Source organism: Anomaloglossus baeobatrachus, chromosome 4 (genome assembly GCF_048569485.1).
Source record: "Anomaloglossus baeobatrachus isolate aAnoBae1 chromosome 4, aAnoBae1.hap1, whole genome shotgun sequence".
Lineage (NCBI taxonomy): Eukaryota > Metazoa > Chordata > Amphibia > Anura > Aromobatidae > Anomaloglossus > Anomaloglossus baeobatrachus.
In genome coordinates, this window is record NC_134356.1 from 150,349,134 (window position 1) to 150,374,440 (window position 25,307).

Consider the following 25,307-nt stretch of genomic DNA (forward strand, 5'->3'; position numbering starts at 1 on the left):
ACAGGCACAGATAACCCTTGCCAATGTGCTGATTTATTGAAAACGGACCAGTTTGTGCACATTTTCCTCCCATTTCTGTTGGACCTGGTGCTCGTGTCTCTTAATCCTTGGTATTGAAAAGAGCTGATAACTCTGTTGCCAGCGCTATCTAAGGGTGATGCCAATCACACTGCCTGTTGCGGTTAAAGAGGTGGAAGGTCTGCGTCGCAAAGCATGTATGACTGCTGTCTCCACAGTCATAGAGGATGAAGAGCGCGCAGATGCACTTGAATGGGCAGACGGTGGTTGGCTCGCTCCGCTAGGCCGCATTGTAGCACAGTGAGCTTCCCACTGGGACTTATGCTTCATAGCCATGTGACGGTTCATGGACGAAGTAGTCAAACTAGTGAGGTTTTGGCATCTACTTAGAGATTGGCGACAAATCTTACAGATGACATGAGTTGGGAGATCCTTTGCGAAGTAAAACAAGGACAAGGCTAGGCAAGGCTTAGAGCCCATGTGACCTGCAGTGCCACCCCGACTTGTGCTCAGAGGCAGAGTTGTGGCTGAGGATGCAGTTGTTGACGTGCTTCCAGTACTCCGTCTGTGTCCAAGAAGGCGGAAGCTAACCTCGTCGTCAGTCACATCCTCCTCCACCGCCTATGCTGACCTCATCGAGTGCCTGACTGTGGGTTGACAGTAAGTGGGATCTACAACCTCATCATCACCCTGTGTGTTTGCACTCCCCTCATCCTCAGAGCCAACCTCTTCCTGCCCTAACTGAATAGTTAATTTGTCATTCCAATCAGGTATCTGAGTCTCATCGTCATCAGCATGTTCCTCATTGTCTCCACTAAGAAGAGTTACAGTTTGTAAATGAGGGTCTACAATATGCTCAAAAACGTCTTCATCAGGGCTTGAATCTGACTCACAAAGCTTCTGGGCATCACTGCAGATCATTTCCTGGTCTGGACTCACTGTAGCTTTGGAGCAGACCTCTGATTCCCAGGCTATAGTGTGACTGAACAGCTCTGCAGACTCAACCATCCCTGTTACCCCATACTCTGCAGGGCGAGTGGAGACTTGAGAGCTGGGAGAAAGCAAGTGTGATTGGGATCACAACTCAGAGGACTGTTTTTTTTTGGATGCAGTAGTTGAGGTGGAGGAGTGGGCACTTATTGGACCACTTGAGATCCATTCAAGTATGTAAGTATGAGAGGCGTGAGCGCCTATTAGGGATGATTGCCCCAGCAGAACCGAAAACACGCTCTAATATCACACTAGCAGCCAGGGAGGCCAGCACTTCAAAGGCATATAAGGAGAGTTGGGCCAAGTGTTCAGTGTGAACACCCAATAATTAAAGGTAACTGAAGCATCAGAAAAAACACAGGTATGGTCACTTAAGTACCCCTAGACCATGCTGTGCAACTTCTCCCTCCTTGGCATTATTACAGGCACAGATAACCCTTGCCAATGTGCTGATTTATTGAAAACGGCCCAGTTTGTGCACATTTTCCTCCCACTTCTGTTGGATCTGGTGCTCGTGTCTCTTAATCCTTGGTATTGAAAAGAGATGATAACTCTGTTGCCAGCGTTATCTAAGGATGATGTTTTCAGCAACTGATCTACAATGACCCTCTTGAAGGCTTCCACTATGCAACCCTTTGATGAATCCAAAAGTAGAGAAGGAAATTTCTCCTTGTACCGTGGGTCCAGAAAGGAGGCCAACCAGTACAGGTTGTTGAATAAAATGTGTATCACGCGAGGGTCTTGCCACAGACACTTACACATTAAATGTACCATGTCGGCCAAACTGCAAACAGGCAAAGGTTCTGTGTCCCCACCAGGAGGAACAATACCCATCCTCTCCTCACACTGACTCGCCTCCTCCACCTCCTCCTCTCCAGCCCAACCATGCTGGATAGACCTGAGGCTGGGGTTGAAAGTCCCCTGTGTAGCATTGGGAGTCCACTTGGTAGCACAGAAAAACAAGCCCATTACCTGCACATCCTCCTCATCTTCCTCATCATCACTCAGTGTTGCCTCAGAATATTAGCTGGGCAGGGTAGTATCTTCCCCCATTGGGAAATCTGGTTACATAGCCACATGCTGGGCACTCAAAGCTTTCTCTTTGATATCATGCTGTTATTGTTTCAACAGACACAGCATTGGGATGGTTAATCTGTTAATAGCCTGATCACCGCTCACGAGCTTGGTGCGGTACTCAAAGTTTTCAATAACCTCAAAATGTCAGCGATCCACACCCACTCAACATTTGGTATGTGTGGTGGCTAACTCTCAGTCTGACGGGAATATTGAAGCTGGTATTCAGCTATTGCCCTCTGCTGCTCACTAATCCTCGCCAACATATGATATGTAGAGTTCCACCTCGTGGGCAGTTCGCACATGAGTTGGTGACTTAACAAATTCAAGCGCTTTTGCAGCACTGTAAGACCATCAAAAGCGGTAAAGGAATGGCAGAAATGGGCACTAATACAGCGCTCCTACTCAAGTAGGTACGACAAGTCAGAGTATGTTTTTAGAAATTTCTGAACAACTAGGTTCAGCAAGTGAGCCAGGCATGGTATGTGTACCAGCTTGCCTATCTTTAAAGCTGACACCAGGTTGTGCCCATTATCGCAAGCAACCAGACCAGGTTGGAGGTGCAGCAGGGAAAGCCACTGATGACTCTGTTGCCAGCGTTATCTAAGGGTGATGTTTTCAGCAACTGATCTACAATGACCCTCTTGAAGGCTTCCACTATGCAACCCTTTGATGAATCCAAAAGTAGAGAAGGAAATTTCTCCTTGTACCGTGGGTCCAGAAAGGTGGCCAACAAGTAATAATAATAAATAATAATAATAATAATAATAGTTCTACTCTTTTATACCTTGATATGAAAAAGCAATATTAAGAGGCTAAAATGTAACTTTTATTCTATTCAAGATAAAAGCCTAGATTTAGGTGAAATAAGTAACCTAAAACTCTCTGGATTGCTGACAAAATCAGCTTCAGGCACAAAATCCAGGGAGCCAATGATATATAACAAAATTAACAAAAAACCACAACATAACAAAAATTGAGTGTTATAATTTTACTCAGAAAGAGACAGTGGTCCCATATATGAGTACCAAAACAATTATCAAAAATAACTCAATATAAGAAAACCATATAGTGCATAGTGGTCCTCAAAGAGGAATCCACTAGTGTCAGGATTTTAGAATGAGTTGTAAACAATCTCACCCATTCCTTGCAGCTTGGGGTATACAGGGTTTGCTCTGCACGGGTCCTTGCAGCATCCAGCTGACCCTATAGTATCCCTAAGGAAACTTATTAACACCTGTTGCAACAATAGCTTCTGCCCTTACAAGGGCAGACCACATCTAACCCTCTCTTAGTGCCCCTATAATGTTTCTGGCCCTCACCCCGACACGTTTCATCTCTTTAGAGTCATCGGGGGACTCTGGTAACACATTAGAGGTAAGAGGTCCTATGCCCAAGCTCACATAACACACTAAGGAGCCGGGGCACTCACAACAGAGGGTATATAAGCATTGTAGAACCAATCATAGAATGCATCCAATTAGAAACTCACCAATGGCTATTTTAATCCCCAGGTGTTAAAGTTCAGCCATTATCATCACTCTCCGTTCAGATTGTTGTCAGCGCCATGTAAAAGCACATGGTCCGAGAGTTTTAAATTCAGCGTGCGTTCCCACAGAGCACAAACATCCGATGTGTACATCATCATAGTTTCATAGTTTTTAAGGTTGAAGGGAGACTCTAAGTCCATCTACTTCAACCCGTAGCCTAACATGTTGATCCAGAGGAAGGGAAAAAAAACCCCAATGTGGCAAACAAGTTCCAATGGGGAAAAAATTTCCTTCCTTACTCCACATCCGGCAATCAGACTAGTTCCCTGGATCAATACCCTGTCATAAAATCTAATATACATAACTGGTAATATTAAATTTTTCAAGAAAGGCGTCCAGGCTCTGCTTAAATGTTAGTAGTGAATCACTCATTACAACATCATGCGGCAGAGAGTTCCATAGTCTCACTGCTCGTACAGTAAAGAATCCTCGTCTGTGATTATGATTAAACCTTCTTTCCTCAAGACGTAGCGGATGCCCCCGTGTTCCAGTCGCAGGCCTAGGTGTAAAAAGATCTTTGGAAAGGTCTCTGTACTGTCCCCTCATATATTTATACATTGTGATTAGATCCCCCCTAAGCCTTCGTTTTTCCAAACGAAATAACCCCAAGTTTAATAACCTGTCTTGGTATTGCAGCCCACCCATTCCTCTAATAATCTTGGTCGCTCTTCTCTGCACCCTCTCCAGTTCAGCTATGTCCTTCTTATATATCGGTGACCAGAATTGTACACAGTATTCTAAGTGCGGTCGCACTAGTGACTTGTACAGAGGTAGAACTATATTTTTTTCATGAACACTTATACCTCTTTTAATACATCCCATTATTTTATTAGCCCTGGCAGCAGCTGCCTGACACTGTCCACTAAAGTGAAGTTTACCATCCACCCATACACCCAAGTCTTTTTCTGTGTCTGTTTTACCCAGTGTTCTACAATTAAGTACATAATCATAAATGTTATTTCCTCTACCCAAGTGCATGACCTTACATTTATCTACATTAAACTTCAATTGCCACTTCTCAGCCCAATCCTCCAATTTACATAAATCTCCCTGTAATATAAAATTACCCAATATCCAATACTGACCCCTGTGGTACCCCACTATGAACTGAGACCCAGTCCGAGTACGTACCATTAACCCCTTCACGACCTTTGACGGATCTAGCCGTCATGGTGCCCTGGTACTTAAAGACCCATGACGGCTAGATCCGTCATGGCGAAATCGCGGCCCCGGAGCACCGGGCACCGCGATCGGTTTTAAAAAACTGTAGATTCGGGAAGGAGAGGACTTGTACCTGACCTCAGGAGGGGTGGTGTCTCCTTCTCGGACCTACGGAGGCTGTGATTGGCTGAACGGCGTTCGTCAGCCAATCACAGCCAGTGTTATGTTTCAGCCATTGAAAATGGCTGAAGCATTGAGATCCAGCTATGTCAGTGCAGCTGCAGCACTGGCCATTGGCTGGAGCTCAGTGAGCTTTACTGCACCCGCCCCCAGCTCTGATTGGAGAGATCGGCCTTGTGACCGATTTCTCCAAGCAGCACCGTGCCTCTGCAACCGGGTGAGCTCGCTGTAGGAGATCTCTCTCCTTAGCTTCTCCCTCCGTGGAATCTGAGGAGAGCGATCCCTGCAGGCGCCCATCTGTGAGTCACAGCCCCCGATCCACCGCTGCCCTGCTCCATGTGCTTCGCCCCTGCTCTCCTACTGCGCCCCTGCATCTGACGCCGCTACTCTCCCCCTGCATGTGACGCCGCTACTCAGCAGTAAGAGCAAGCGGCGTCAGATGCAGGGTGTGGCGCAGCGGGAGGAGAGCGTCACGGCGGCCGCTGCACTCTCCCCATCAGCCGCTCCACCGCCCCAGCATCTGCCGCTCCCCTCTCCCCATCAGTCACTGCTCTCACCCCATCTGCTGCGACACCGCCCCAGCATCTGCCGCTCCCCTCTCCCCATCAGTCATTGCTCTCGCCCCATCTGCCGCTCCACCGCCCCAGCATCTGCCGCTCCCCTCTCCCCATCAGTCACTGCTCTCGCCCCATCTGCCGCTCCACCGCCCCAGCATCTGCCGCTCCCCTCTCCCCATCAGTCACTGCTCTCGCCCCATCTGCCGCTCCACCGCCCCAGCATCTGCCGCTCCCCTCTCCCCATCAGTCACTGCTCTCGCCCCATCTGCTGCTCCACCGCCCCAGCATCTGCCGCTCCCCTCTCCCCATCAGTCACTGCTCTCGCCCCATCTGCTGCTCCACCGCCCCAGCATCTGCCGCTCCCCTCTCCCCATCAGTCACTGCTCTCGCCCCATCTGCCGCTCCACCGCCCCAGCATCTGCCGCTCCCCTCTCCCCATCAGTCACTGCTCTCGCCCCATCTGCTGCTCCACCGCCCCAGCATCTGCCGCTCCCCTCTCCCCATCAGTCACTGCTCTTGCCCCATCTGCCGCTCCACCGCCCCAGCATCTGCCGCTCCCCTCTCCCCATCAGTCACTGCTCTCGCCCCATCTGCCGCTCCACCGCCCCAGCATCTGCCGCTCCCCTCTCCCCATCAGTCACTGCTCTCGCCCCATCTGCCGCTCCACCGCCCCTGCATCTGCCGCTCCACCGCCCCTGCATCTGCCGCTCCACCGCCCCAGCATCTGCCGCTCCACCGCCCCAGCATCTGCCGCTCCCCTCTCCCCATCAGTCACTGCTCTCGCCCCATCTGCCGCTCCACCGCCCCAGCATCTGCCGCTCCACCGCCCCAGCATCTGCCGCTCCCCTCTCCTCATCAGTCACTGCTCTCTCCCCATCTGCCGCTCCACCGCCCCAGCATCTGCCGCTCCCCTCTCCCCATCAGCCACTGCTCTCTCCCCATCAGCCACTGCTCTCTCCCCATCTGCCGCTCCACCGCCCCTGCATCTGCCGCTCCACTCTCCCCTGCATCTGCCGCTGCACTCCCCAACATCTGCCGCTGCACTCCCCAGCATCTGCCGCTGCACTCCCCAGCATCTGCCGCTGCACTCCCCAGCATCTGCCGCTGCACTCCCCAGCATCTGCCGCTGCGCACTCCCCAGCATCTGCCGCTCCACTCTCCCCAACATCTGCCGCTCCACTCTCCCCATCAGCCGCTCCACCGCCCCTGCATCAGCCGCTGCACTCTCCCCATCAGCTGCTCCACCGCCCCTGCATCTGCCGCCGCACTCTCCCCATCTGCTGCCGCACTCTCCCAATCAGCCACAGTTCTCTCCCCATCTGCCGCTGCGCCCCTGCATCAGCCACCTCACTCCCCCATCAGCCTCTGCGCCCCTGCATCTGCCACCTCACTCCCCCATCAGCCTCTGCGCCCCTGCATCTGCCACCTCACTCCCCAGTCAGCCTCTGCGCCCCTGCATCTGCCACCTCACTCCCCAATCAGCCTCTGCGCCCTTGCATCTGCCACCTCACTCCCCAATCAGCCTCTGTGCCCTTGCATCTGCCACCTCACTCCCCCATCAGCCTTTGCCCCCTCCCTGATCTGCTGCCTGCTCTCTCTCATCCCCTTAATCCTCTGCCCCCTCCCCCCCCCTCCCGGATCTGCTGCAATCCTGCTGCCTAGATCCATTCTGTAAGGTAGCTATCCCCAATCTCACCTCCCACTCCCCTTCCACCCTTCCCCTCGCCCCCCTTCCTCCGCCACTCCTGCATCCGTTGTGCCCTCACCCATCCTCCACCGCTCCTCCATCCGCCGTGCCCCCTCACCCATCCTCCGCCGTGCCCCCTCACCCATCCTCCGCCGCTCCTGCATCCGTTGCGCCCTCTTCTATCCTCCATCCATCTTTTTTCCATCCCACCTAGTACCCCCCCTTTTTGCAGTACATCTGTGCGTTCGTCCTAATTTTTTTTTCTGTAAACTAAGAAAGAAATACAAATAAACTTAGTTTAGGGCCTGTAAAATTATACTGTAGTAATCATCAACTACAGTATTTTTTACTGAATATTGTAAGGGTCAGCCCAGTGCCATACATGAGAGCGATGCTCGAGTCTCACACCGCATCGTCCGGCATGGTCGCTCTCTTCCAGACAGGAGTGTGCGGCTGTGTCAGGTGATGCGATGCGAGATTTGTGCATTGCTCTCACGTGTGGCACTTGCCTTAGTGTCAGTTGCATATATTTTTTTTTTTTTTTACTGACGTCTGTATTTTTTATTATGCCAAACTAATATTTCTTTGTATTGGGGGGGTCTAGTTTCCAACATGGGGTCACATGTGGGGGAGCTCCACTGTTTGGGCATATCAGGGGGGTCTCCAAACGCGACATGGTGCGGCTAACGATTCCAGCTAATTTTCCATTTAAAAAGTCAAATGAGGCTCCTTCCCTCTGGAGCTCTGCCGTGCACCCAAACAGTGTTTTTCTGCCACATATGAGGTATCAGCGTACTCAGAACAAATTGCCCAACAAATTTTGCGGTCCACTTTATCCTGTTACCCCTGTACAAATTAAAAAATGGAGCCTAAAATAACATTTTGTGGAAAAAAAAAGTACTTTTTTGTTTTTATGCCTCAATGTATGAAGCACGTGAGGGTTCAAAGTGCTCATTACCCATGTAGATTTATGCCATGGGGGTTTAGTTTCCAAAATGAGGTCACTTGTGGGGGAGCTCCATTGTTTAGGCACCTCAGGGGGTCTCCAAACGCAACATGGCGTACGCTAATAATTCCAACCAATTTTGCTGTGAAATGGCGCTCCTTCTCTTCTGAGCCCCGCTGTGTGCCCAGACAATTACTTTCCACCACATATGAGGTATCTGTGTACTCAGGAGAAATTGCACAATACATTGTATGGTGCATTTTTTTCCTGATACCCTTGTGGAAAAAAAAGCTACCTGGTTGAAATAACAATTTCATGGTAAAAAAAAAAATATATATATTTTCACGGCTGAACGTTCTTAACTTTTGTGAAGCCTCCAGGGGTTCAAAGTGTTCAGTAAACATCTAGATAAATTCAATGAGGGGTCTAGTTTCCAAAATGGGGTCACTTGTGGGGGAGCTCCATTGTTTAGGCACCTCAGGGGGTCTCCAAACACAACATGGCATCCACTAACGATTCCAGACAATTTTTCGTTTGAAAAGTCAATTGTCACACCTTGCCTTCCGAGCCCTGCTGTGCGCCCAAACATTTGATTTCCACCACATATGAGGTATCTGTGTACTCAGGAGAAAATGCACAATACATTTTATGTTGCAATTTTTCCTGATACCCTTGTGAAAAAAAAGCTACCTGGTTGAAGTAACAATTTCGTGGTAATTTTTTTTTTTTTTTATTTTCATTGCTCAAAGTTATTAACTTTTGTGAAGCCCCCAGAGGTTCAAAGTGCTCAATAAACATCTAGATACATTCCATGAGGGGTCTAGTTTCCAAAATGGGGTCACTTGTGGGGGAGCTCCATTGTTTAGGAACCTCAGGGGGTCTCCAAACGCAACATCACATCTGCTAATTATTCCAGACAATTTTGCTTTCAAAAATTCAAATGATGCTCCTTCTCTTCCGAGCCTTGCCGTGCGCCAAAACAATTGATTTCCCCCACATATGAGATATCGGTGTACTCAGGAGAAATTGCACAATTAATTTTATGGTGCATTTTTCCTGATACCCTTGTGAAAATGCTAAATTTTATGGCTAAAGTAACATTTTTGTGTAAAAAAGTAAAATTTTCATTTTTTCCTTCCACATTGCTTTGGTTGCTGTAAAGCTCCTAAAGGGTTAATAAACTTCTTGGATGTAGTTTTGAGCAGTGTGAGGGGTGCAGATTTTAGAATGGGGTCACTTTTGGGTATTTTCTGTCACCTAGGCCTCTCAAAGTCACTCCAAATGTGATGTGGTACCTAAAAAATTTTTTTTGTAAATTTTGTTGGAAAAATGAAAAATTGCTGATGAACTTTGAACCCTTCTAACTTCCTAACGGAAAAAAAATTTGTTTCGAAAATTGCGCTGGTGTAAAGTAGACAAGTGGAAAATGTTACATAGTAACTATTTTGTGTGACATATCTCACAGATTTATGGGCATAAAATTTCAAATTTTGAAAATTGCGAAATTTTCAAAATGTTCGCCAAATTTCCAAACTTTTCACACATAAACGCAAAAAATATCGGCCTAAATTTACCATTGACATGAAGTACAATATGTCACGAAAAAACAATCTCAGAATCGCCAGGATCCGTTGAAGCGTTCCAGAGTTATAACCTGTCAAAGTGACACTGGTCAGAAATGTAAAAAATGGCCGGGTCTTTAAGGTGAAAACAGGCTGGGGGCTGAAGGGGTTAATAACCACCCTTTGTTTCCTATCACTGAGCCAGTTTTTAACCCAGTTACACATATTTTCCCCTATCCCCATTATTCTCATTTTATGTACCAACCTTTTGTGTGGCACCGTATCAAAAGCTTTTGAAAAGTCCATATACACAACATCCACTGCATTTCCCTGGTCCAGACTTGAACTTACCTCTTCATAGAAGCTGATCAAATTAGTTTGACAGGATCGATCCCTCATAAACCCATGTTGATACTCTGTCATAAGGTTATTTTTCTTGAGATACTCCAGTATAGCATCTCTCAAGAAACCCTCAAGGATTTTACCAACCGTAGAGGTTAAACTTACCGGCCTATAATTTCCCGGCTCAGTTTTTGTCCCCTTTTTGAATATTGGCACCACATTTGCTATGCGCCAGTCCTGCGGTACCGACCCTGTTATTAAGGAATCTGAGAAGATTAAAAATAATGGTCTATCTATCACAGAACTCAATTCCTGTAGTACTCTGGGGTGTATGCCATCCGGGCCCGGAGATTTGTCAACCTTGGTGATTTCGAGGCAGCGGCGTACTTCCTGCTGGGTTAAGCAGGTAATATTCAGGGGTGAATTTATGGTATCACTGGTCATGTCATCTGCCATGGCATTTTCTTGTATAAAAACCGTAGAAAAAAAGTCATTCAGCAGGTTGGCTTTACCCTCATCCCCTTCCACCATTTTACCAAGACTATTTTTAAGGGGGCCAACACTATCGCTTTTCAGTTTTTTACTGTTTATGTAGTTGAAGAATATTTTAGGATTATTTTTACTTTCTCTCGCAATGAGTCTCTCTGTCTCAAACTTAGCTAACTTAATTTGCTTTTTACATATTTTATTTAATTTTCTATAATTATATAATGCCTCATCACTACCTACCCTCTTTAATTCTTTTAAGGCTTTCTGTTTTTCTTTTATTGCTTCTCTTACAGCTCTATTTAGTCATAGGGGTTTCCTCCAATTTCTAGCATGTTTGTTCCCATAGGGTATATTTTCTGCACAAGCCCTATTCAGGATGCTCATAAAAGTCTCCCATTTGCTTTGTGTACTTTTATTACTTAGTACATCATCCCAGTTTATTGCACGAAGATCATCTCTCAACCGTTTAAAATTTGCTTTTTTGAAGTTTAGTGTCCTTGTAGCCCCTCTACTAGACATCTTACTAAAGAATACATGAAAACTTATTATTTTGTGATCACTATTCCCCAAGTAACCCCCAACTTGTATATTTGATATGCGGTCTGGCCTATTGGTTAGTACAAGGTCTAGTAGTGCTCCCCCTCTTGTGGGGTCCTGTACCATTTGTGAAAGGTAATTATCTTTCATTGTTATCAAAAATCTATTTCCTTTGCTGGAACTGCAAGTTTCTGTTCCCCAATTTATATCAGGATAGTTAAAGTCCCCCATAATAATTACCTCTCCGAGACTCGCTGCTTTATCAATTTGCTTTATGAGGAGATTCTCTACCTCTTCCATAATATTCGGCATCTTATAACACACCCCTATCAGTATTTTATTATTCATTCCCCCCCCCCTTATCTCCACCCATAGGGACTCTACATTCTCAGTACCCTCACATATGTTGTCACGCAGGATGGGTTTTAAGGATGATTTTACATATAGACACACACCTCCCCCTCGCTTATTTGTACGGTCATTCCTGAATAGGCTATAACCCTGTAAATTAATAGCCCAGTCATAGCTCTCATCCAGCCATGTCTCTGATATCCCCACTATATCATAATTTTCTTCCAACAATATTAATTCTAATTCCTCCACCTTATTTGTGAGGCTTCGGGCATTAGTCTACATGCACGTTACGTATGACTCTGTACCTGTATTCCTGCTTACTGTATTAACTGTCCTAACCCTTCCCCCTGTACCACCCCCAATTTCATTACTTGTGCCCTGGTCACTATCTGCACTACATTCCCCTTCTATAAAGTGAATACCCTCGCCCCCCCATTTCTAGTTTAAATCACATCCAGAGTCTCATATCAGGCATGCCATGGTCGCGTCAGGCGAGGTATCGCACGTGCGTTCCACAGAGGATCCAGTCTGGACCTCACATCCGGACCTTTCTAGCGGTTGTGTCAGTGGGCAAATCACGCATATAGAAGGAACGCCCAACAGCCTACTGCACAGGCTCCAGGTTTGGAACGCATATATCCATGTTCCATTCATACGGAGGAGGTGCTAAGCATGGAGGAGCGTCACAGGTCATATCAAAGATATGTGGGTGGGAAGGTAGTCTGTTGAATCCAAGGGACTTGTCTAGGCCACGGGGCAGGACAGAGAGACCAGAAGGTTTATCGCCATCATTCCCGCACAGCACCCCAGATCGAGCACCTGAATTCACATCACCACCGCAACAAAATTCCAAAGGGTGGAATACAGACAGACAACCTCCCACTTCATTTATTTCTCCAAAAATCAGAGGACCAAAGCCACTGGATGTCATGGATTATACAGAAGAAACCCCCCTACCATATTGTATACCATATAAGATGGCTGAGTTTCAGGGGATAAACCATTATATTTATGTATAAAAAATTGCATTCTATTATATATTTATGATGAATATAGTTCAATCAAGGCCCAAATATGGCAGATATATGCAAATTATTGGGTTCCAGATATAAGGAGATGGAGCCATTTCCATCAATCCCGAACTATAAAGGTTACATATTGACAAAATCAGTAAGACAAGGCTACCTTTGGTGGTAATTATCCACTCAGACCTATCTGAAACTGTAAATGTTCATTTAACCCCTGTGGAGACAGGGTACCCAGGGTAAAGATCCATTTTGTTTCTTGTTGGAGTTCCTTTTTATCCCAATTTCCTCCCCTTTTTGGTTTTGGGATCAAATCAATGCCAATGAAACATATCACTGAGGGGTCACCACCATGTTTGGCCCAGATATGTCTGGCCAATGGTTTATCTCTTTGGTGCTCAATATCACCTAGGTGGTCACCCACCCAACGTCTGAACTCGCGGATGGTTTTACCCACATATTCAAGTCCACAGGCACATGTGGCCTTATACACCACTCCCAGGCTGCGACAATTAATGAAGTGGCGTACCTCAAAAGTTCTGTTGAGGACATTACTTCTAAAGTTTTTTCCCACTTATAAGAAGGGACATGCAATGCATTTGGAACATTTATAGCACCCCTTCACTTCCCTTGACAGCCAATTTATCTCCTGACTTCTCTCAAAATGGCTGTGTACCAGCCTATCGCCGAGAGATTTTCCATTTTTATAAGTAATCAGCGGTCGACGGGGAAGTGAGGGGCCTATGTCTCTGTTCATCAACAGAACAGTCCAATGGCGTTCAAAGATTTTTCGGACTTCAGTGGCCCCATTATCATATGTGGTGATAAACTGTGTGGTACTATCTTCAGCAGTTGGTCTCTGTCGATTGACCAGTAGTTCTGCTCTGGGGGTGTTCTTGGCCTCATGATAGGCTCTTTTCAGAATTTCATTGGTGTAAACCAACGGAGGAACTGCACTGACAAACGAGTCTTTGAGAGTCAATTAAGGGTACTCCGTGACAAGTTTAAAGAAAGGGGTTAACCCCCATCTTCCTCTGTGTTGCTGTTCTGGCTATGCATGTCATTGGACTCATCATTGACCACCTCGTCTTCCATCTCATCCTTCTTCCCGGTTGAGATTGTAGGCTCACCTGATGGCAACTGTGTCTCATCATCATCAGCCTCCACCTCTGGAGATAGTAAATCAGGTTCCTCAAAGTGGCTTTCTTCAGTCCGTATGTCCTCAAATAGTTGTGTATCAATGCACGTCACCTCCTCACGTCCCTTTTTAGTGCTGCATGGTGAGAGGCCAGATCCAACGAAAGAAAAAGGGAAAAGGAAAAAGTGCAAGGGAGTATTTTGTACCAGGCAGCACAAAATGGTAGAGTCATGCTTTGTATTTGCAAAGGCAACTAGCAGCGTATTAATGTGGCTGATGTGGACGGAATGCACAAGTCAGGCTGTGAACCCCTAAATATTTTGGAAACAGGATGGTGCATTTAGTGTATCAAGCACCGGTAAATGCTAGAGTACTGCTTTGTAACTATTTGCAGAGGCCACTAGCAACATATAAATGTGGCTGATGGGGAAGCCACAAGACAGGCTGTCAACCCCTAAATATTATGGAAACAGGACCAGTGCGTTTTGTTTATCAGACGGCAGAAAATGCTAGAGTACTGCTTTGTAACTAGTCGCACAGGCCACTAGCAATATATTAATGTGGCTGATGTGGATGACACAAGGCAGGCTGTCAACCCCTAAATATTGTGGAAACAGGTCCCAAATCCCTACCTAATCCACAATCTCTCCCTCCCTGCTGTCTGTTTTTTTTCGTGGTTTCAGCTCTTAAAAGTGCTATTGTATTCTGGACAGTAGCAGCTGCTCACTCTATTCGTATATTCATACAACATTGGATCTGGATGCAATGTGCGCAAATTGGCAACGGAAGGCTTTTATAGACCCTATGACAATGTGCTCTTAGCCAATCACAGTAATCCTACAACCATGATGGCTGCGGCATTACTGTGATTGGTTTAGAAGCCCAGCATGTTTAGTGGCTACAAATCAGGCACCAAAACGGCTGGTTGGGACCAAATATAGCGCGGCATAGATACAAAAACTCACAAAATAACAAATACCCTGAATGCCGTATTAGCTCATCCCAACTGAACGCCCGATCTCCTTAATTGTGGGCAGAACACTACTCAGAAAACACAGGATGAGGGAATCACAATATTAAGACTTTATTGGTTTACCTGGTGAAAATAAACAAGTGAGATTGAAATATATATGGTTTTTATCAAGTTGCCTAATAATTCTGCACAGTAATAGTTACCTGCAAAAGCAGATATCCTCCTAAGATAGCCAAATCTAAAACAAACCCACTCCACTTCCAAAAATATTAAGCTTTGATATTTATGAGTCTTTTGGGTTGATTGAGAACATAGTTGTTGATCAATAATTACAAAAATCCTCTTAAATACAACTTGCCTAATAATTCTGCACACGGTGTAGTAATATAATGTGAGGTTTGCATAATTGATTTGTCTGGGTATCTGACCTTCACTGGCCAAGGCAATTGCATGAGTCAACAAGAACTTTAACACTAGACTCCTAAGAGTCTTGTAGAAACAATGAGGGGCTTCTCCCCTGTTTATAAACAAACTATCATCATATCTGGCTAAATTTTAAGAAACGTAACCCATGCTAGGCACTGACAGAGTCCATGTCGTCACACCGTACTATTCGTGCGAGTAGCGAATAGTGACGATTACACTTGCTCATCACTACTTATGGCCAATATACACATATCCAATAATCTATGCAGTCTAATGGGAGCTTTACATTTTCAGGCCCTTTAATTGAACAATTCGTCAGTTACATTTGAATACATTTTACAAGGTTAAAGTGACTCTCCAATTCAAATTGAAATTGTTACTGTACAATGCAAATTTATAGTCAACAAACCTGGTGCCTCCTTTTAAACAAAACTTTTAATGTTCCCCAATTAAAGCTCCTAAAAATATTCAGGAAATAACCATCACAGCCTTTGACTTCTCTATGTAGTGTTCCTGTAAATCACCAACATACCCCTTCCCCACTAATTTGATGGTGTCTCCATCCCTTTTGTATTCTATTACTTCCAGAGGAAAGTAGGCAAGAAGGATGTGTGTCTGATTAATAAGTATATTCTTAAATAGTAGACATAGACTGCAGTGGCCATTTTGTAAAAATGTTATAACAAGACCAGAAAAAAGAGCATCAGCAAAATTATTCAAAGGCAAGGCCCAAGGCATATACATTTTACATGTATGATCAAATATTCAGTTTGGACTGGAGGGCTTCGTATAATCCATGAATTTGTAGAGTGGCACTGAAAAATTGTTTAAAAGAACTGAGAGTCCTCAGTGGTTGATACCTTTTAATGGCTAACTGAAAAGATGGTAATAATTAATCAGTTAGCCATTAAAAGGTATCAACCACTGAGGACTCTCAGTTCTTTTAAACAATTTTTTTATCCCTACTGGCTAACACGGTATAAAGATATATTTTACTTGTATTAGAGTGGCACTGGGCGGTAGTTGTGGGTGAGGTGTTGATTCCTGAAATCCTGGCACACTATAGGAAATACATGACCCTGGCTGGGTGTATTGACTTGTACAGTGTGGGCCATAAACTCATGTATGCCACATGTTGCCAATGGCTTTGACTGGCCAGTACCGGATGACAACTCATTCCAACAAGGAGACCACCAGATCAGTTCAAACAACAATGCTTTACTTAACAGTACCTCATCAACAACTTTATACATGACATAGCTGATACATAACTTCTAGCATAGTTCAGCAATACAGAGCATGTTCAGACACACTTTCAGTTTCATCTGGATTTTTCCTGTTCCTTCCAATGCAACTCCGCCTTATACCTCAGTCCAGTCCGTTTGCCAATATGGCCAGAATCAAGCTTTGAACTCTCAGATCTTAGGGAGACTCTGCCATGGAGAGTCAATTTATCTCATGCACTAGTCTGTCTCATCCCATTACCTTTAACTGTAAGCTACTTGGGGCCTGCCTTCTAGAGCTCCATCCTTCGGATCCTTCTGCCTGTTGAATGGTTGGTCTCTAGTCTCAATGCATTCCCACTTTCTGTGTCTTGGTCAATCCTTAAGGATCATACAATCTCAGATTCGGTTCTCCTTGCTCCTTCCCTTGCCACAGTTCACCCACTGCATGCACCCTGGTTAATATTCAGACCTTAGGTCGGCTTTTTTCACTCACTAGATTCTAACTAAGTTTCTAGAAAGAAACCATCTCTCTCTCTATATAATCTAATCCCTCCCATTGTGGGCTAGTCCCAACTCTTTACTGTTTCTTGCCCTACAGTCTGCTAACCACATATAGAGTCTTGCTATATACATTACACCTTACATCACAACTAGAGATGAGCGAACCGGTCGTGGTTCGGCTCGAGTTCGGTTCGTCGAACGGAGGTCCCGTTCGAGTTCAGTTCATCGAACGTTCGACGAACTGAACTCGAATCGCATAGGAAACAATGGCAGGCATTCACAAACACATAAAAACACCTAGAAAACACCCTCAAAGGTGTCCAAAAGGTGACAAACAACTCACAAAACAACACAAACACATGGGAAAGAGACAAGGTTATATACTCATGCGAAAACAAAAGAGCTGGACAAGGAAAAAGAGGAGACACAGATATATGAGTATATGCAAGGAAACGTCGATGCCATTATTGTGCAACTTGAGCCCTGCTCATTTTAGGCTTCCAATCTGGATAAATTGCCTGAGCTTGCCACGTACGCCTTGGGGATCTTGTCGTGTCCTGCAGCCAGCGTTCTCTCGGAACCTGTCTTCAGTGCTGCTGGGGGTCTGCTGGCAGATAAGCACACGTGTCTGTCCACTGACAATGTGGACATGGCTCTCAGAGGACTTTTCTTCCCCTGGGTCAGCCAGGGGAGGCGAAAGGCACGCGTATTTTTGAGAGTGCTTCATGCAAAGCATCTGTTTCATTTTGAAAAGGGGGATCAAGTGATGCCAGTCAAGTGGGGTGTGTGTGGACAAATTAGTGGAAACGAGGGAGACTGTGGTTGGAGTCCCCTCGCTGTGTTTGTAAAAGAACCAAGATGAACAAGTCATGGCTCTCAGAGGACTTTTCTTCCCCTGGGTCATCCAGGGGAGGTGAAAGGCACGCGTATTTTTGAGAGTGCTTCATGCCAAGCATCTTTTTCTTTTTCAAAAGGGGGTCAACTGATGCCAGTCAAGTGGGGTGTGTGTGGCCCAATTAGTGGAAACGAGGGAGACTGTGGTTGGAGTCCCCTCGCTGTGTTTTACATGATTTTCGAAGGGCATAACATGCCTAAGAGGTTGAGTTTCATCATCTGTAACTTGTTGGCAACAGAAAGGCTGCCTTTACACCCTTTTGAGACCGAGGATTTTTGAGACCTTATGCTCATTGCAGTGCCCCAAGTGCCGATGGCCAGTTGTCACTCCTTCTCCAAGAAAGGCGTGCCTGCGCTACCACAGCAGGTCGCACACAACCTCACCGATTCCTTGAGAAACTCTGTGTGTGACAGGGTGCATTTCACCACAGATACTTGGACCAGTAAGCATGGACAGGGGAGTTACATGTTGCTGACTGGGCACTGGGTAACTGTCAGGACCGGGAGGACTGGTAAGCCCAGGAGGTGGATCCTCTGGACCGAGTGCCCCACCGGGGGGCAGGGTACACGGCAGCCGGAGCACTGGCGTGGCCGGGACGGGTGTAACCAGGGTCACGGAGTTCTTTAGGATAATACTGGAAACAGGCACAGGTACCCGGTAGCAAGAGACAAACAGTAACAGGGCACAGCACAAGGGGACCTGAGCAGCTAGCTCAAAAGACAGGCTTCAGGACACGTTGATCAGGCCCCGCCCACATGGAAAGGCAAGTCTTATATACCCAGCACAGCCCTATGTCATTTCCTGCTTCAGGTGTGCTGGGCCTATAAGACCAGGAGAGTGGGCGCGGCCTGGTCCTATACAGAACCATGAGGCCAATACTCAGAGTCAGACTCCTGAGACCAGGAGCAGGACTCAGGGGAGCAGGAGCGGGAGCGGCAGCCATGACTGGTGGACACATGGAGTGGATCAGTGGGTAAGGAGTGGTGCTGGGACACGGGGAGCGTGACAGTACCCCCCCCTCTAAGCCCCCCCTCCGAGCACAGAACCCCAGGGGCACCCCGGATCGAGACACCGGACCAGGACCCAACGCAAAGGCGGGGAAGGACCGCTGACCCCGTACCACCTTCTTAGCCGCACGACGCTTAGTCGATCTACCAGCAGTGGCAACCGGGGCAACGGGAAGAGGAGGACCGACAGAAACAGGACTGGCATCGTGGAGGACCGGCCCGGGCGTCTCGGACCGGGCACAGGACAGTGACTCATCCCCGGTAGCCGGTGGCATCAGAGTCTCAATCGTCAGGGACGGTGGAACGACGCCGGAGTGCGTCATCACTTCTGGTTCTGGTGGCACCACAGGCACAAGTGCCAGGATCTGTGGTACAATGCTGGACTGCGTCATTTTCTCCTCTTCTTGTGACATAATAGGGTCAGGTGCCAGGGGCTGAGGAACGGACTGTAGACAGGTATCATGGCATGAGGGACTCCAGCGAGAGATTGCGCCAGAGCGCCAACTGATGTCAGGGTCATGGATTTGTAGCCAGGGCAGACCCAGCAGGAGCGCAGGAGTCATTCTCGGGATGACGTATAACGCAATAGTCTCAGTGTGCAGGGCACCAATACAAAGTCTCACGGGTTCGGTGGTGTACCGGACAGGTTCGTATAGTGGTTTTCCGTCCACGGAGGCGAACCAGAGGGGTTTTGCAAGCGGGATGACCGGTATCCGATAACGGTCCACGGTAGCTTGTTGGATGAAATTACCCACTGCTCCCGAATCAATGTGAGCCTCTGCCGTGAACTGGGTTTTCTCGGTCGTGACCTGGACAGTCTGTGTAACCGGGACTGAAGGGATTCCGGTACCAAGGGTGGCGGTTCCCACCATCCCTTGGACTTGGGGTCTACCTGGTCTCTCCGGGCAAGAACGAAGCAGATGTGAACCGCTTCCACAATAGAAACACAGGCCCCGGGCGAGTCGCTCTGCACGGCGTTGCTCGGCTTGGCTCAGCCGGTCTATTTGCATAGGTTCAGGAGTAGAATCGCAGAACGGCAGTGGCGGGGGAACGGTACACCTCTGCGGAACGGAGATGTGACGGATTGGTCGCTTCTCCCGGGATACTTCCTTGGTTCGCTCTTGGAAACGGAGGTCAATCCGGGTGGCTAGGGATACCAAAGCATCCAAGGTACGGGGAACGTCACGACCGGCTAATTCATCCTTGATGCGACCGGAGAGCCCCTCCCAGAAGGCTGCCGTCAATGCCTCGTTGTTCCAGCCTAGCTCGGAGGCAAGCGTGCGAAACTGGATGGCGTACTGGCCCACCGTCAGGGTTCCTTGGCGTAGCCGGAGGAGCGAGGAGGTAACCGCGGTACTGCGTCCAGGTTCATCAAAGGTACTTCGAAAAGCCTGAAGGAATTCCCGGATGTCGGTCGTCACCGGATCCTCGTTCTCCCACAACGGTTTTATCCAGGACAACGCCTCGCCTTCCAGGTGGGACATCACAAAGGCTATCTTGGCTTGATCGGAAGCGAAGAGGTGTGGGAGTAATTTGAAGTGCAGCGAGCACTGATTCAAAACCCCCCGGCAGTTCTTGGGGTCCCCAGCATAGCGAGGCGGTGCCGCGAGGCGGAGTTGCGAGGCCGCAGAGACAACGGGTTCGGACGTAGAGACTGGTTGCTGCGTGGACTCAGACGAGGCGGCGGTCTGCAGCGTATATAACCGGTGGTCCACGGACGCCAGGAATTTCAGCATCCGGGTCAGGGTTTCACGCTGTTGTGCCAGCTCCTGGCGCAGCTCAGCCAGCTCGGATGTTTGCGCTCCAGCGGGATCCATGGCCTGATCAATCTGTCAGGACCGGGAGGACTGGTAAGCCCAGGAGGTGGATCCTCTGGACCGAGTGCCCCACCGGGGGGCAGGGTACACGGCAGCCGGAGCACTGGCGTGGCCGGGACGGGTGTAACCAGGGTCACGGAGTTCTTTAGGATAATACTGGAAACAGGCACAGGTACCCGGTAGCAAGAGACAAACAGTAACAGGGCACAGCACAAGGGGACCTGAGCAGCTAGCTCAAAAGACAGGCTTCAGGACACATTGATCAGGCCCCGCCCACATGGAAAGGCAAGTCTTATATACCCAGCACAGCCCTATGTCATTTCCTGCTTCAGGTGTGCTGGGCCTATAAGACCAGGAGAGTGGGCGCGGCCTGGTCCTATACAGAACCATGAGGCCAATACTCAGAGTCAGACTCCTGAGACCAGGAGCAGGACTCAGGGGAGCAGGAGCGGGAGCGGCAGCCATGACTGGTGGACACATGGAGTGGATCAGTGGGTAAGGAGTGGTGCTGGGACACGGGGAGCGTGACAGTAACTATGGTGAGAGATGGAGAAGGGTTTGCTGTACAAGTCTTGCCGTCCCCACGACTTGTGTGTCAATCCTTCCTCTGTATGTACAAGTTCCTCCACTGCTTCTGCCTCCTCAACCTCGTGTGGGTCCTCCACCTTGGCCCAAACCCTGTGTGGTCAGGCCACCCTTCCTTGTAACTGCGCCCAAGGAATCCCACACATCTCCTTACTATGCTGGCAGCAGAGCTCAAGGCCATCAGGCGGTCAAATGTTTACTTTGAAAAGTAGGAGAAATGTGAGACACCGCTGAGGAATTGTAGACGGTTAGCTCTGGAGAGTGAGACCGAGTTTCATCAATGGTTGTCTCCACTCAACCAGCAGTCAGGGAAGGTCGGGTGCGACAATGATGCAAACCAGTCTGCGACCCTTCTTCAGGGCAATGTGACACACGTGCCTTGTATGGCTCACGTGTTGAACCTGGTTGTCCAGCAATTTTTAAAACACTATCCCAGCCTACATGGCCTTCTGCAGAGAGCACGGTGTAACGCCTGCCTGGATCGACACACTCAGATGGGCTGTAAAGGATAGGCTAGAGGGAAGCCACTCACCAAGCTGGACCCCCAGAACCCTGAAACCCTTTAACCCCTTGTGAGGTAAATCCGGAGAGATGACGATAAATCATGATATTCAAGTATGTCAGGAAGCCCTCTCCTGGTGTCAACCCCCCTTTCCTTCACACAACTGGTTTAGCAACAAACTCCATGGCCATGTCCTGTGATATGGAAATTAGGTGGCTTTGGGACAATGGACACAGGATGACTCCCTGCCGTCACCCTGTAGTAGGAGCTGCTATCTAATTAGCAAGGCTATGGAAATAGCCAGACAGAACGACTCCAGTAAAAAATGGTTCATATCTCGCAAGCCATATTTCCGATAAATATGGCAACCATAAAAATGGTGTCTCCGCATGTGGACGATGCCGGCACCCCCTTTTTATGGGAACAGGACATTGGGAAATGCCCCAGGCGTGATATCAGCCATATGGGAACTCGTAGACAGGTCATGAGTCCCCTCGTTCTGTAGCTAAATTCATAACTGTCACAATGAGAGCATTGGCGTCCGCCTACGACGCTCCCAGGCAAAGTTATGGCCAATATCCCCTCTGCTGGATAATTCTGATCCATGCAGGGGGAGTGGCAGTGCTTCCCTGTGAGGTCACTAAGGTAGGAGGGGACCTGGATCTGCCCAGGTTGATAACCCTACTTCGGCCATTTTCCAAGGTTCTTCTGCTCGGGGGCCTGGTTGGGACAGACCTGTGAGAGAGTTCCTGGAAACCTGGTCTACAGCGCCCCCCTGTGGCCAGACACACAAGGTAACTGATGTAATTGTATACCTGTTTGTAACCCATGCTTTGATTGTAACTGTACTCTGACATAACTGTATATTCTGTAGATTCCCTATTGTATATATTGTAGTTCTAGTGTGCTTTAGGCTGATTAAATTATATAATTAATCTTGGGCTGTTCTGTTATCTCGATCTTGAATCCCACGTCTGTGTGTTCGGCTAATAGTTACCGTAAATCGGTTGGTGGCAGCGAATTGTGCCAAGGATTATTGTGGGGAGGCCAGTGAGATTCGGGGAGATTTTATATATTCCGCCCGCGGAGGTCGGGGGAATATATACCTTACTCTCACCGGGGACCCTTCAATAATCGGCATAAGTAGTATAGCGGCCTCCTTGCTTATTGTCGGGCAATTCCATAATTGGCCTGACTATAAGAGGGGCGCTAGAGAGCGCGTCACGTGCTCTGTCTGTCGGTCGGGAGGTATGAAGTAGGGGTGACCCCCACTTGTTACCCCCCGATTGTGACGTACTGGTAGCCAGCGCGAGGGATTTCTGAGTGACCCCCCCGGTGGTTCGTGACATATTGGTGGCAAGCGGTGGGATCGAGATAATAGTGTGTGTGAGTGTGAGACCCATACTCCCAGACACTAAAGACTGCCTGCAGCAGCTGTGGCTGCTGGGGTCTTCAGACTAGCTCAACACTAGAGTGTCAGAGTGCAGATACTGTAAGGTGTGTGGAGGCATCAGGTGTCAGTTCTGTGTCAGTGACCAAAAGTCTGCAAGAATGGCTGATAGCACCAGGAGCAAAGCCAAAGGAATGGCCGATGCTCAGGCCAGAGACGATGAGGAGGTTGTCCACGAGCCCTCCAGGAGCTCGACGCCAGAAAGCCGTTCTGCCGAGGACATTGCACAACCTGGCACTGCTGGACAAGATGAGGAGGAGCTCGCCCAAGGTTCCTCAACGAGCCAGATGCCAGCCCTCCGCTCTGCAATGGACAGTGAAGCACCAGGCTCCGCAGCGGGCCGCAGATCACCACGTGCCATTCCACCGAGCCTGGGAGGCTCGGATAGCCTTCTTCAAATGGCTATGGCCCTTCTCCAGGCTGGAGACCGGGATACCTACGAGATACTCATGGCAGAGCGCAGGGCAGAGCGGCAGGCAGCGCGTGAAGAGCGCCAGGCAGAGCGTGAGGCTGCGGAGCGACGGCAACAGGCAGACCGTGACCACCAGCTGCAGCTAGCTCAGCTCCGGCCCTCATCAGCCACACGTGACCTTCAAGACACCAAACTTCCAAAGGTCCGTGTTGAGGACTTCCCAGTGCTGGAGAAGGATGGAGACTTGGACTCTTTCTTGACTGCTTTTGAACGGACTTGCTTGCAGCACCATCTGAACAAGGACCAGTGGGCCAAATACCTGACCCCCCGTTTAAGGGGTAAGGCCCTGGATATCCTTGGGGACTTGCCTGCTGAGGCAGATCAGGGCTACGACACCATCAAGCGGGCCCTGATCCAACAGTACAACCTCACCCCGGAGTCCTACCGCAAGAAGTTCCGGAGCCTACAGAAGGGACCAAAGGACTCCTGGGCTGACCACAGGCGGGCACTTGCCCGAGCTGCCGACCACTGGACCCAAGGCCTGCAGCTTTCCACCGGACCGGAGATCCTGGACTTGTTCATCACGGAGCAACTCTTGTGGAACTGCCCTGAGGATCTCCGCCAGTTCATCCGAGACCAGAAGCCAAAGGGATCCACGGCTACAGCTGCCCTGGCAGATGACTACACCAACAATCGGGCTCCTGAAGCCAGGAGAGCAGCCACCAGCAGCACCTGGAGAGGGGGTAAGATGAACTCTGCGACTGCCCCACCTGCCCCTAGACTGCAGGGGGTGTCCCCCTCAACTCCCCTCTCCAGGCCCGTGGCAGAACCAAGACGGTGCCACCAGTGCAACCTACCTGGACACTTCAAGGCCATGTGCCCTCAGCGTCCCAAGGCCCCGGCTCCGTCCCCGTCCCAAGGGCCGCCCAAGGTGTATTGTGTGGGTGGGGGTGGTGGTAGGTCCCTGGACAGCTTCCAACCTGTCACCGTCGGCCAGTCTGTGACCATAGGACTGCGAGACAGCGCCTCGGAGGTGACTCTGGTGCGGCCTGAGATGGTGTCCCCCCAAGACTTGATCCCTGGAAAAACCCTCGCTGTCTCCGGGATTGGAGGCATTGACCCGGCGCTGCCTGTTGCTGACATTTATGTGGACTGGGGCGCAGGGCGAGGGGTGAGGGAGGTGGGGGTAACTGATCGGATCCCTGCAAACGTGCTACTTGGGACAGATTTGGGGCAAATAACCTCCCAGTTTGGCCCCGCCCCAAAGGCTGAACCTTCAGCCAGTGCTGACATGACTCCTGACAATGTTAATGTGTTATCTATGAATGATGTAAGGGAGGAGGGAGTGAACTCTGATATTTCTGCTTGCACAGACACCATAGACACACACACAGCTGCAGCTGTGACAGGGGAGGGGGTCAGAGAAAGGTGTGACAATGCCTCTGCAAGTAACCAGCCTGTGAGCTGGGATCTGTTGCCCTCTGCAGGGATAAGCAGAGAGCAGGGTGCTGCAGGGGGAGGACCAGTGTGTGGGGTGGGGGCTACCACAGCAAATGTGGGGTCCCCAGAGATTTCACACCGGGGTTCTGTTGCTGCAGGAGGGGAACAGGCAGGTGAGATTGGGGCCGGTCCAGGAGCGGAAGTGCTCCCAGGTAAGATCTCGGTGCATGGTTCCCCCACAACCGGGGTGTCAGGAACCCAGGTAGGTCTGCCTGAACCGGCGACTTGGTCAGGAACGGAGGAGGAGCAGGCACGACCCACGGTCGCAGCGGCTGTGGCCGCTGTCACCCGCAGTGGGAGTGCTGGAAGCCAAGGGGCCTCCCGGAGGTCCGATAGCTCTTCCCCTTCTGACCAAGTGGCAGCCGAGTCAGGTGGAGGCCAGGACACAGGTCCCGGGGTACTG

The 25,307-nt window shown here is 49.0% G+C and overlaps 1 protein-coding gene across 6 annotated transcripts in view; it reads left to right on the forward strand.

Annotated features, from left to right (window-relative positions):
- The window catches only part of TENM2 (teneurin transmembrane protein 2), a 4,009,156-nt gene that overhangs the window by 3,712,698 nt on the left and 271,151 nt on the right, over positions 1-25,307 (forward strand). The gene's annotated exons all lie outside the window — the stretch shown is intronic.